The following is a 14275-nucleotide window of genomic DNA, read 5'->3' on the forward strand; positions in this document are numbered from 1 at the left end:
GTTTTTTTTTCTTCTCTTTTGGCTCGTCCTCCCTCCCCTTGTCCTTATCTCTCTCCCTCCCCTCATCCTCCCCCCCTAAACCTCCTCCATAATGTGATATTTCTCCACCCAGGCCTTTTAGACGACACTTGATCTATTTAGGGTGAGATAGCTGGACACACCCGAGAGATTATGACACAGGAACACGAAACGCGTGTGGACACACACGCACACACACACACGTACCTGTCCTGCGAGGTTGGAGACAAGCGTTGCTTCATCTCTGCCAGGGTCATGTGACTCTTTGAACCATATAAATAAGGAAGTGGAGTCCCAACAGGAAGCCCAGAGCGGGCCACTTTCTGCCTCCCTATCAACCACGAAAAAGCAGCTTGCAGATGGTAGGGCGACGTCTTGAAGAACAGAAGCCAACACACATCTCCTTTGTGGTCTTCTCTGTGCGCTTTAACAAGACCCTGGTGACAGGGTCATAGTTGTGTCTGTCTGTTGAGGCTGGTCACTGCTGGAACTAGGGTTGTGATGAATGTGTGTTCGGACCTTGATTGATTTCAATGCATGTTCTATGAGGTAAAGGTGAGTGTGTGTGTGTGTGTGTGTGTGTGTGTGTGTGTGTGGGGGGGGGGGGGGGGGGGGGGGGGGGGGTTGGCATTAAAGAAAGTCCTTGGAATGTTTTTGATCTCAGGGCAGTAAAACGACGTGGGGAGACTTTAAACAGCGGAAGGTTCCAGAGGCATCTGGATGAGCCAAGTCACGCTCTCCTGAAAGACAATATCACTGACGGAGAGTAAAGATGAACGAAACACTTTGCGATGGTGCTCTCACTGTAATACACCTAGGACGGAGGGAGAGGGGAGAGCGAGAAAGACGGGGGGGGGAGAGAGAGAGAGAAAAGAACAAGTGATTAAAAGACGTTTGACAGCTGCCGAGGACAATTGGAGAGACCGACAAAAAGAGAGAGAGAATTGAATGAGATGCTCCCTTACAGGCAGACAGGAATAAAAAGCTATACAGTCAAAAGTGCTGAGAGAGAGAGAGAGAGAGGGTTAGGGTTAGAGAGAGAGAGAGAGTTAGAGAGAGAGAGAGATATCCTCGGTGACTTATTTGAATACATCTTCCATTTTCTATGGCCAGCATTTTGCTTTTTTCTGGAACCAGAGCAGGGAGAATGGGGACTGTGCCTAACCGCAGACATGGCAAGAGAGAGATTGGTGAAGTCTTGTCTCGCGCTTCATTGCATAGACCCACACAAACCATGCCCCCAGAGATCCAGATTAAGGGCAAGGTTAGCTAGTGAGGCTGAGTCTAACAGCTGTGGACAGCAGTGTCTGGGAGGCAGAGTAGTGTGTAGGTGTTGGTGCTCTGGATGGCCTCACATAGACAGGCAGGGAAGCAGATTGATAGACAGATAAGCAGACAGACAGGCAGGCAGGCAGACAGGTAAGCGGATTGACAACCAGACAGGTAAGCAGACTCTAATGAAGTATACTAAGAATCTCACCCCTGTCTATCCTCTGGTGACCCCTCCTCAGAGAACTGGGACCAGCAGTGAGATGCCCCAGGGCTGATACAGCCTGGACCCGGACATGTTAGCCCCGACTGACCCCCACAGACACCTGGCTCACAGCCCCACAGGCAGGCTGCGTATCTGGGTGACCTGTCGCACCAGAGCCCCAGGCTTCAGCCAGGCCGAGCAGCAGATGGCCTCAGCTCCAGTCAGTTACCAAAGAAGGACTCATCTCCAGTGTGTGTTTGTGTTTCTTCCAGACAATCTCCTAGGAGTTGTACTGGGAACAGCAGGCTGCCTCACTGCACTCATAACCATGGGAGTGATGATCAAACGACACACCAGCAAACGGCTACGGTATGGCCACTCTCCCTGTTTCTGTTTCTCTGCTCTCTCTCTCTGTCTCTCTGTCTCTCTCTGTTTTTATTCATCCTGTATCTTTTTCATTAGTTAATTTTCCCAGTCTCTATTTCAGTCACCAGTCAGCATGTTGAGACAATGACCTGGAGGTAAATGCACAGGTGTCCCCTCCCTCCCTCCCCCACCTCCTCCAGCGTTCTCTTATCCTACTGTGCTCAGTACACCCTCATCCAGATCCACTGTCAGATCCTCATCCCCAGCTGCCTAGTCGTTAACAGCCAACGTGTCCCAGCCCCTCAAAACCCTCTGATCTGATCAAACAATAACACCCCCCCCCCTACACACACACACACACACACACACACACACAACCCCTCTCCACACTCTGACAGGGGAATAAACGCTACACGCCCCGTGGATAAACTCCTCTCTGTTCAGGAGAAGGGAAGGCTTGCTCCAGCTAACTCTGGGGCTCATGCCCCAAATGAAAGGCCTGTTTTATGGGCTTCTACATTTCAGTTTGGGGGGGTGGGGAGGGGGTTCCCCCTCCATCGCTCCACTGGGGAGAGAGGGAGGCCCCGCCCTCTGCTCCCAGCAGCACCTGGGGCTGTACCGCTGTGCACTTTCAAAACGTGAGAGAGCAGGCCATGCACACCTGTGCGGTACTTCATAGGATTGTCACATACTTGCTGGCAGGTGGAAGAGAGGAGATGTGTCCAAGGTCTCTACCTGGGGGTGGGGGGGGGGATTCAGGTTTTAGCCTCATCTCCCCAGCCTCAGAGCCGCCAGCACACGTGTGGTGAGCATGCCTTTGCCCCTCTACTTTTCAAAGTGGTAGGGCCCCGCCCCACCACTTTCACCTCAGCGGAGTATTGAGCGCATTTGAATGCTATCTACGATTAAAAACGAAAACAAACTTTTGCAACGGAAAGGAAACGTTATCTCTTCTTGCAATTGAACAAGTTGTTAAAATACTTCTCCACATTTCAGCCCGTTTACTCTGTTGGCTATAGCGCACTACTTCAAACGCTGACTGCAACAAGTACCTGTGACTGCACCTATCAGTCACAGTGATCTCCTAGCTACAGCCAACCCGGTCCCAGGGCAGAGCATCGACCCCCCCCCCCTCTCAACAACTCATTGCTGCTAACGCTATCGAGCATAGACTGTATTAAAAAACGAGTCAGTGCAGATGGTTCCCAAATTTTGCCCCACCACTTTTGGACCTGTGGTGCCACCTCTGCCCAGCCTCATCTCCCCATCTTCCTATCCCCAGCCCCAGCCTCATCTCCCCAGCCCCAGCCTCATCTCCCCAGCCCCAGCCTCATCTCCCCAGCCCCAGCCTCATCTCCCTAGCCCCAGCCTCATCTCCCCAGCCCCAGCCTAATCTCCCCAGCCCCAGCCTCATCTCCCCAGCCCCAGCCTCATCTCCCCAGCCCCAGCCTCATCTCCCCAGTCCCAGCCTCATCTCCCCAGCCCCAGCCTCATCTCCCCAGCCTCCTATCCTCAGCCCCATTCTCATCGCCCCAGCCCAATATTTGTGTGCCTGTACTTCCATGAAACAGGTGAGGCAGGGTAGAGGTGAGGTGCTGTATTTGGTGTGGAGCTGGACCTGTGCTGTACTGTGTTTTGCCCTTCTATCTTTTCTAAGGAAAACTGGACCAACAGGAAGGAGTGGTCGAATTGGAACAGACCTGATTACCGTAGCAACACCAAACCCTGACCATCCTCGGTCATCATTAGTCCAGCCTGTCTCCAGACAGACTCTCCCGTAAACAAACCTGATTCTACCACTCGGTTTATCCTGGGTGTGTATCCTGGGTTTACATCGTAAACAAACACGCATGTGATAGTACTAACTAATAACATGTCAGTTATTAGTTTTTAGTTGTAGTTGAGCCTTTACATACAGAATCGTTTTTTGTTGTTGTTTTTCTGCTCTCAAAATACAAATGTATCGGGGCTGTGGGTGATATCTGCCCCATGTCTGTATTGAGTTACCGGTTGTACTTCTTTATCTGAAGAGTGTTTTGTTGCAAATAACATTGAGATATCATCTAGACAACCTTCTCCAATTCTCTCTTCATTGGCTCCAGGTGTGTGGAAGTCATGTACTGTGTGTTTGTGTGTGTGTGTGTGTGTGTTGAACTTGATCATGTTCACTTTAAAAGACGGACTTGTTAGGTAACATAGAATAAGAATAATATCTGACACAGATCTCAGGCGTAGACCAGTGAGGGTTTGGTAAATCTTGTAATAATACAGCTCAAGCGAGTGCTGTTTGCACAATTAAATAAATGGAATTGCATTGTTGCTTATTGCGGTAGAGCAGAATGCTGTCTCAGCATTTTTTTCAAATGAGGTACCTGCGAGGTACCTGCATGAAACAAAACGAGGGGAAATAAAAACCAAACATCCCAAATCTGTTCTTTACTTTAGTGCTTGGCTGAGGGGATATCTGTGTTTAAGTGTGTATGCACAACTGGGAAGACCACAGGAGGATATGATGGGACTGGGCCCTTACGCCTCCCCCTGGGACAACATCCATCTCAGATTCCGTCTAGGGGTTGGGGGTAGAGCTTGATCTGAGTGACGGGCGCAGGAAGGGACGAGGTGGAGGTTGAAGAGGAGGAAGGAGGTTGAAGGGGGGGGGGGGGGGCTAATGAAAGTAACCTGGTGGACGATGGGGGACTTTGAAGTTCAGAGCAGGTCAGAGGCCAGCTGAATCTATTAGCAGGGACAGGAAAACATGGTAGAGGGCTAGGGGAGAGGGAAGGGGTGGAGAGAGGCCAGAGAGGAAGGCAGGGGAGGGAGGCAGGGTAGAGAGGAACAGTAGCATAGAGGCAGGGGAGAGAACAGTTGAGTCAGACAGATTAACTGCAGAGGTTTCATCTCAGAGGGGGCCTGCTCTGGGTGTTTAGGTATCTACTCCCTCCCTCCCCCCCCCCCTCCCTCCCCCCACGCTTATCTAGCTCTGCCTCCCCCCCCCCCACCTCCCCATCACCACCTCGTAATTAGCCTGGTCAAAATCAAACGCGAATAAATGCTCTGTTGAAGTCTGCTTCTCTCCCAGGGGACACCCCCCCCCCCTTCCCTACTCACACACACGCATCTCTCACACGCACACAGAACTCACACACAAAACACTGACTTCTCTCAAATCCTTAGTTTTATCCCTTTAGTCACATGATTAGGGGGAGAATTCTGTAGTGGCTTTTAGGTCAAAGCCTTTTGTTTTTAGTGCTTCTGTTTCAAGTCTGGCACAGCTTTGCAGGTGCATAGTGTTTCAGTTCTCTTTAAAGTCGCTCAAATCAATCTAAAGAGTCGCCTCGGGGGGGGGGGGGGGGGGGGGGGGGTAAACCCAGACAGACAAGTCTGAAATAGTGGTGTACTTGATTTACGATGCAAGCTGAAGCCCACTAGAAACTTGATTCCGCTCACTGAAACTTGATCCCTCTCGCAAAAGGAACAAATCAAACAGTCTCCAACCTGGCCGACGGGCATGCCCTGCAAGCAAAATCAAACGTATCCAGCCCATTGTAACTCCCTCGGCTCTGAACACGAGCCGTCTTGAAGTAGGAGCTCCACCCCGAAGTAACCTCTCCGTAGGACAGGATCACCAGGGGCCCTGCTGCTAGGCCTCTGCCCTCCAGCGTGGAGCAGAAGCCTCCACACCCCAGCGCTCCCTGACGTCTCTCTCTCTCCAGTGTGCCAGTCCCTGCCCCCCCCCCCCACCCACCCTCCATACTTCCACCCCTAACTCCACATAGCCCCCCCCGCCCCCCGCCCCCCCCCTCCCCACACAGAAGTTGGTACACCCCACCACCACCGCCACCCTGGCTCTCCCCCAGCCAGCACCACATCTCTCAGTCCTCGTCAGATCCCCGATCTTTTAATGCAGGGTCACGTCATCCTCCCAGGCCACAGGAAAGGGCTCCGCGACTCGTTTTACGGCACCACAGATGTGTGGCAGCAGAGGAGCGCGGAGCCCGGCCCGGGCCTACAGATCCCCCCCCCCCTGCCACGCCCAACACAGGAAGCCATTAAAGAGCAAATCAATCAGCCGGCGCTATGGTAACCGGTGGGGGTGGGGGGGGGGGAGACTAACCTCTGTGGAGCCGTGTGTGGAGGGGCACGGAGCCAGGGGAGGGAGATATACAGGCGTAGCGCACCAAATATAAACTCCTTACAGGCGCTTGGAAACTTGTGTTTTCATAAACACACTGAGCCGGGTGGAAGTGGGATCCCGGGTTGGAGACATTGAAATGCAGAACGGGTTACTCTGGCCAAAGATGAGGCGAAGGAGAAAAATACAAATGGAAGAATGAGAGAGTTCCTTTTTATTCCTCTCGGGAGGGGCGACTCTTTTCGAATGTCTCATCGGAGAAAATGTTTTTCAAAGGAATACAGTAACCTTCGAATAACAATTTATCCCTGATTCCCTGTCGATTTCTCTCACCGTTTCAGTGAAATGGCGACCGCCACATCTCTCCCTCACACAAAGCTCGTCTAGAAGACAGATGACATGAATAAACATGACCGACATACACATCCTCGCGGTCCACAAAGAAGTAATCAGCCCTCGTTTGCTTTTTTTTTTTTTTCTCTTCTGGTTCCCTTTGAAGAATTTCATGGCTTCAGGACACAGTCTGATCTGCTCAGTGGCCTGTAGAACCGCCATCCACTTCACATAGCTCTCTGCTAACCGGGCTTGAAGTCGACATGCAACCGTGGCAACTTAATTCAATGAAACCCTATCAGATTCCAGATATGCCCGCCATCTGGAGTGGTAGCCTTGTGTGGCCCCTGCCTGTGCCACCATGCCAAGGAAAACACAGGTCTTAATTTGTTGCTTTGCCCTCAGCTCAAGCTTCGCAGCGAAGCTGAACAGGTTGCACTCTTGAACGTTGCTGAGGTTATCAGTTCAGCCCTAACCTCTTTTTTTTTCCAGGTCGTCCTTAGATTCACCGCAAAACGTTGTGTTGATAAACTGCTTTTACACCCGCTATCTTTTCCACGCTGTCTCTGAACATTTCTTTCATGTTTTCCTCGGTGATGTGTGTACCTGTGGGGCCGGAAAGTTCTGTATAAGCCTAATGTTAATTTATCCTTTTTTTTTTATATATTTAACAGATGGGACAGAGACCTATCGCAACTACAGCATCCAGATGGGAGAAACCCAGACATCGTCTAGTCTGTCCGTAAGGTTCCAGATATACAGTGTCTCCGAGTGCTGCAATATGAGAGCATTTGCTTCAGTTGCCTCTAGTTCATGACAGCACCTGCCTAGTTCCACAGAAGAAAGACTACTTCAGACACCCAGGGAAGTCCCCGTAAAATCCTAACCCCTCCTTCCCCCAACCCAATCCCAGGATTGAACTTTGTTAGCCCTGGAATCCTCCCCAATTGTGGTGCTTTACAGACAGGCTCACCTACTGGAACCACACAGCGACCCAGAATCCAAGAAGAAGAGAACTTCAAAGGTTCAGCCGTTCTCACAGTTAGGGTTTCCCCCTCTCTGTATCACGCCCAAGAAGAACTTACGACACACGCACCTACATCTATACACACACGCGCACACACACACACACATATATATATACCTACACATACCTACACACACACATATATATATTCCTACACACACCTACACGCACACATATTATACCTACACACACACACAATCCTAGGCACACACACAGCTTAGGTGAGCTCTGGTTATCAGACAGTATGTGTAACCAGTCCAGACAGGAGAATCTGTCTTATTTGCAGTCGTCCAGCAGATGTTCAGTCCTCGTGGTTCACTGTGCTGCTACACACAGACGCCCCGCTGAGTGACTGCTGTTAACGATAGAATTTTGCAAATCATGTGAAATACGTGGGTGCGCTTGATTTGTGTGTGTGTGTGTCTATGTGTTCACAGGTGTGTGTGTGTGTTGGTGAATGCACATGCATGTGAACGTTCCTCCCTCTCCCCCCTCTCCCTCTCGAACCCCCTCGCCCACTCCCGTCTCTCTGTCATTATCCATTCTGACCGCTATGACTCACAGTTTGTTCGTTCTGGGTCACTGTGCGTCAGGTCCTATGGGATCATAAATATTCATGCCCTCGTCCCTGCTCTGCACAGACACACGGAGACAGACCCAATCACACACCCAGTCACAAGAAGTTCCGTGGTAAGGTAGTAGACGTTGCTAGATCTAGAAGGTTCCGCAGAGTCGAGCCGAATCCAGCACACTTTCACTCAAGAACTCTTCCTCCGAGGAGAATTGTTTTCAGTCCATCTGACCGTTCTGTCACATTGCGTGTCTCTGTTTTACAGAGTATGTTACATACTGCAGCTACAGCGTGGCGTTGCTTGTGAAGTTTTCGCCGGGACATTTGAGAGCGTGGCGTCGCGTGTGGGAGGCCTGTCGGAAGGAGGATTGCTGAGGTAGCTGCACAGAGGGAGTTGTGTGCTACCATAGTTCACTAACTAGTACCATGACTCACTAAAAGGTACCATAGTTCACTAACTAGTACCATGACTCACTAAAAAGTACCATAGTTCACTAACTAGTACCATGCAGAGGCTACCCTTGCGTCTGTGTAAAACTGAGGCCTGGCAAATTTACAAACTTTGATGCAAAACCACAAAGTCCATCTGTCTGCCAGGACCTGAAAAACATCCTGGCATATTAGATATTATCGTAGCTTCAGAGAAGATGTATTGAGATGAAGTTTGGATCTGTGTTTCATCCTCGGATGTTGCTGCTGTAAACATTGCCCCCCCTCACCCCCCCATTCATCTCCCTCACCCCCTTGAGGAACCCATGGATCCCATGGTATGGTCCTCATCAAGAACCCCCCCCACACACACACCATAACTCCCCCCCCCCCCCCCCCCCACTCTCTGCATTCTAGTTTGACAGGGCGCTCATCAGTCTGTTTTGCGGCGATGTTGAATTCAAACATTGGGAAGGGGGGGAAGAGGACTGATGTTGGAGCAAAATCTGTCCTCAACGTACCCTACACCGACCCCAACAGACCCCGAAGCTGTTTATACTTGAGAGAAACTACATTTGCGACAAGCTCCATTTGGCAAAGGAAATCTTTCTAAACAAACCATTGAAGGCCGGACTCAGAAAGTTCTCACAGAAAAAAAGAAAACGTGTCACAAATCCAAGGGAACATGTGAACAGGATTTCCACTTTTTAGAAAACAAGACTGGTTCTGTGAATAACCGGGGTTGGAGCAGTCATTCGAGCAGTCATTCCACCCTAGTGGAATGACTACTTCGGTCGAAGGTTAAAGGTCATGTTGTTCTCTGAAAGCCTGGTTAGCTCAACTCAACTGCAACACCAAAGCACAGGTCCCCTCCACTGCTCACTGCAGTGTGCTGGATACTTAGAGGATTTGCAGATCAAAGTGTCGAATCATACCTTTCTCCCTCTCTCCCTCCCTCTCTCTGCCTCTTTCTCTCTAGCTCTGTCTTTCTTTTCTCTGTTTCGATCTTTGTTTTTCTTTCTCTTTGTTTCTGTCTTTCTCTCTCTCTCTCTGTCCTCTATATTTCTCAGCCCCCTCCCTCGCCTTCTCCCGCTCCAACTCTCCGTCTCTCTCCATGTGGTTTAGATTGTTTTGTGCTATACTGGTGTGCACTGATGTCCACCTTCCTTAGTGTGGTTTTTACAGGCATGAGAACACAGGACGGCCATTTTGTTTTGACAGGAAGTGGCTGCATTCCATAACAACTCGGATGAGACAATGATGGTGATGGTAACAATGGTGATGATGATGATGATGATGATGGTGACAATGATATTGGTCGTGGTGATGACCTATGTCTCTCTCCAGATCTAGAGAGACCTCTGTCTCTGACCAGGTGGAGAGAGTTTCCGGTTAGATATTCTCTGTTTATGTTATGCTCCAATAGTTTGTGCATTCATACCAAGTCCCGACCGATAAGATTTGACCCAGACACTTACATTTGTCACTGAAGGCAGCAGCAACACTTATGCTCCTGAACACAGCCTACGAAGTAACACCTTACTACGCAGGACGTTACATTTTATATACCTTTCAAATGTCATTTATTGAAATGTATTCCCACAAACCATTTTTACTGATAAAACAAAAGGCTTCCATAAACCCCTCTTGATACCACTATCTGTCTCTCTCAGTCTCAATCTCTATCCCCTTCTCTCTCTGTCCCCCCCCCCCCCTCCAGTTCTAACAGAGGTAAAGCACAGCAGCCTTATAATAACCAGACATTCCAGAGGGTGTCACCCCAGGCGCTTAATTAGAGGGCTGGAAGGTAGGAAGAGAGAGATGGATGGATGAGTGAGATGGATGAGTGTCAGAGAGAGAGAGAGAAAGAAAGAGGGTGCCGTGCTGTGCAGGTGGCTAGGTTTAAACATCAGCTTTAATCTTATGGCTTTGAACAAGGGCAGGCTCAGGGGGATGTCCGGATAGAGAAGAACAGGGGGCTTTGAGGGCGAGGGAGGGAGGAGTTGTGAGTGCCTGCGTGTGTGTGTGTGAGAGTGTGTGGGTCTGGAGGTGGGGGAGTTGAGATATGGCCAGAGGGAATCGTTTGTCAAGAGGACCCCCACTTCAGTGGTGTGTGTGGTGGGGACAGCCGGTGACGGTTATGTGTCTCTAGTGTGTGTGCCGCCACTAATGGCATGGATCATACATGCTGCATACACACACGCACATATACGCACTCACAGACAACAACCAGATGTCTTGCTGAGTCAGTACACTGACTCACTGTCACCCCCATAGGAAGATAATAGGCAGAAATGTGTGTGTGTGTACTTAGCAGTGTGTGTGTTTATAAGAGGAGTGAGTTCCAGCTTGGGTTCCAGAACCCAAGAGCCACTCTGTTTCCTGTGAGAAGGATGGAGAGTCGGAAGGATGGAGGGATAGAAGGTTAGGGGGATGGAAGGTTGGAGGGATAGAAGGTTGGAGGGATGGAAGGTTGGAGGGATGGAAGGTTGGAGGGATAGAAGGATGGAGGGATGGAAGTTTGGAGGGATGGAAGGTTGGAGGGATAGAAGGATGGAGGGATGGAAGGTTGGAGGGATAGAAGGATGGAGGGATGGAAGGTTGGAGGGATAGAAGGATGGAGGGATGGAAGGTTGGAGGGATAGAAGGATGGAGGGGTGGAAGCATGAGGGGATAGAAGGGGATGGAAGAATGGGATGGAAGAATGTAACTGTAAAGACCACAAGGAAATCACCCAGGAAGCGTGTACTGACAGGACGGTCTCACACACGCGCGCACACACAGACACAAGGGAAACAAAGGCAGAGTGCTTCCTACGCAGACTCTCACTAGCTGTTGAACTCTGCTGGATCAGAGATTGATACCCAGCAGAGTCCTAGGTTATGGAGCAATTATAGGATGTGTAAAATGATACTCTTGGTGTGGTCTATAGGAGCTGAATGCTGTGGCAGTTCACCTTTTATAAAATCATTTGATGTAGTATGTCCTTGACATCAGCATTCACTGAGCAGCCATGGTTGTGGATATAGACCAGTTAAAGCAGCTGATAATCAGCCTGAACAGACTGACTGACTAGCTGAACAAACCCAAGGATAAACTAAATCCAAACAAGTCGCTCATTATTTCAGTCAAACGTGATTCGTTTGATACTGTACATTTAGAACTGTGGGCGTTTTATTAGCTCCTGCCCACTCGTGTTTTTACCATTGAATCAGTCCATGATGTCATTTTGAATCATGTTTGGCAAGCTAGCCATAAGACAACACAGTGCGGGGCGGTCGCTTAGCGGTTGGTATCTTCGGGCTAGTCTGTTACATGTTCTTGAGAAGGGCAAACACCCTGCCTGGTCTCTGTGTTGGCATGCCCTCCCCGAGCCTTGAGGTTTGGACCAGCATCATGAGTGTGTGGAGGCCGGTGAGATCATGATGGCTAGCTATTTTCAGGTTCTGACTGTTTTCCTCACAGACAGGGTTGGTATACTAGCTCAGTCTGATACAGACAGGGTTAGTACACTAGCTCAGTCTGAGACAGACAGGGTTAGTATACTAGCTTACTGAGACAGACAGGGTTAGTACACTAGCTCACTGATACAGACAGGGTTAGTACACTAGCTCACTGATACAGACAGGGTTAGTACACTAGCTCACTGATACAGACAGGGTTAGTATAGCTCAGTCTGATACAGACAGGATTAGTACACTAGCTCACTGATACAGACAGGGTTAGTATAGCTCAGTCTGATACAGACAGGGTTAGTATACTAGCTCACTGATACAGACAGGGTTGGTATACTAGCTCACTGATACAGACAGGGTTAGTACACTAGCTCAGTCTGATACAGACAGGGTTAGTATACTAGCTCACTGATACAGACAGGGTTAGTATAGCTCACTGATACAGACAGGGTTAGTACACTAGCTCACTGATACAGACAGGGTTAGTATAGCTCAGTCTGATACAGACAGGGTTAGTACACTAGCTCACTGATACAGACAGGGTTAGTATAGCTCAGTCTGATACAGACAGGGTTAGTATAAGAGCTTACTGAGACAGACAGGGTTAGTACACTAACTCACTGATACAGACAGGGTTAGTATACTAGCTTACTGAGACAGACAGGGTTAGTACACTAGCTCACTGATACAGACAGGGTTAGTATACTAGCTTACTGAGACAGACAGGGTTAGTATACTAGCTTACTGAGACAGACAGGGTTAGTATACTAGCTTACTGAGACAGACAGGGTTAGTACACTAGCTCACTGATACAGACAGGGTTAGTATACTAGCTCACTGATACAGACAGGGTTAGTATACTAGCTCACTGATACAGACAGGGTTAGTATACTAGCTTACTGAGACAGACAGGGTTAGTACACTAGCTCACTGGACTCAGACAGGGTTAGTACACTAGCTCACTGATACAGACAGGGTTAGTATAGCTCACTGATACAGACAGGGTTAGTACACTAGCTCACTGATACAGACAGGGTTAGTATAGCTCACTGATACAGACAGGGTTAGTATACTAGCTCACTGGACTCAGACAGGGTTAGTACACTAGCTCACTGGACTCAGACAGGGCTCTCTTGCTCTAGCAGAATGCATACACAAGGGGGCGCTGCTGTGCCCTCAGCATGGGGACAGATGTTGACACCGAGAGGACAGGACAGCCCAGATCCTTGGCTCTGCGTGTTTGGTGCACCTGCCTCGTCCTCCATGGTGACGGTCAGAACAGGGTAGAAACACCTACGATTGATTTGTTTTATGTAAAAAATATACATCAACTTGTTATTTAGTGTACCAGTGAATGAGTGTGCCAAACCTAACTTTGTGTGGCATGTTTCTCTGGTCATCTGCGAATGCAGGTAGGGTGTTGTGTCATTGGATAAGGCTGGGGTTTTTTGTCACTGTTTTAATGCAGTAAATATTTACAGAGGGTAATTGTGTCTTGTTCACTTTGTCATTCAGTTGAGACCAAGTACAGAGGTACTCTCTTTTGAGTACTGTCAAAACAGTGTGTGTGTGTGTGTGGGGGGGGGGGTTAGAGCACTTAACTGCAGATCAAAAGGTCATAGATTCAAATCCCCCTGCACTGTATGTCATTTTGGGTAAAGGTGTTGGCTGAATGAATATTACAGTTACTGTAATATTCTGTATTATATATATACATTATATATGTAATACTGTAATTACTCCGATATGACATGGAGTATTCATCCGCTAAATTACTGTAGCATGAGCTGGGTGTGCAATCTGTTAATGAATCATTTGTGGTCAAGTTCTATTGAGAACATCAAATCGTTTTTTCAGGAAATCTTTTACTAAGGGGTCCCCTTGAGTAGTTCTACGTAATAATTATACATAGGCTACTGTTAGACTCTGGCTAAAATGGGACAGATTTATTTCCAGATAATGATCCCTCTCTCTTGCTTCTTTCTGGAAAATCCTGACCAAAGTTAATCAAATTGTTATCTGAAATTGTTTTCTAAAATCAACATAATGGAAACGAAAGTCTAATCATCGCACTAGGGAACTACGCTGATAAGCTGTTCCCTCTCTCTCTCCCTCCCTCTCTCCTCCCTGTCTCTCCTCCATGCCCAACTCTGCAGGTTGAATCTATTGCCCCGATTTCCTGTCACATGATTCGAAATAGGATCCCTGCTATGTACTATCTCTCTCTTTCGTCTGTGAAGTGAAGACCTGCCTTGAAGTTCCCAGACTTTTAACGCAGACCCAGACCGACACCTCCCCACAACGATTCTACGCATCCGTCCGCGAGGGCACTTTCGAATCAATTCACCTGCGACCGAACACTCTGCTTGCACGAAACACGTCCGTACTCCAAGTCCCGCGCACCAGATCTGGCGATGGATTCCCCATTGACTATCTCCTCTGCGCTTTTCCTGGCTGGGGTTCTATCTAC

This window comes from Osmerus mordax, chromosome 24 (assembly GCF_038355195.1).
Source record: "Osmerus mordax isolate fOsmMor3 chromosome 24, fOsmMor3.pri, whole genome shotgun sequence".
Classification (NCBI taxonomy): domain Eukaryota; kingdom Metazoa; phylum Chordata; class Actinopteri; order Osmeriformes; family Osmeridae; genus Osmerus; species Osmerus mordax.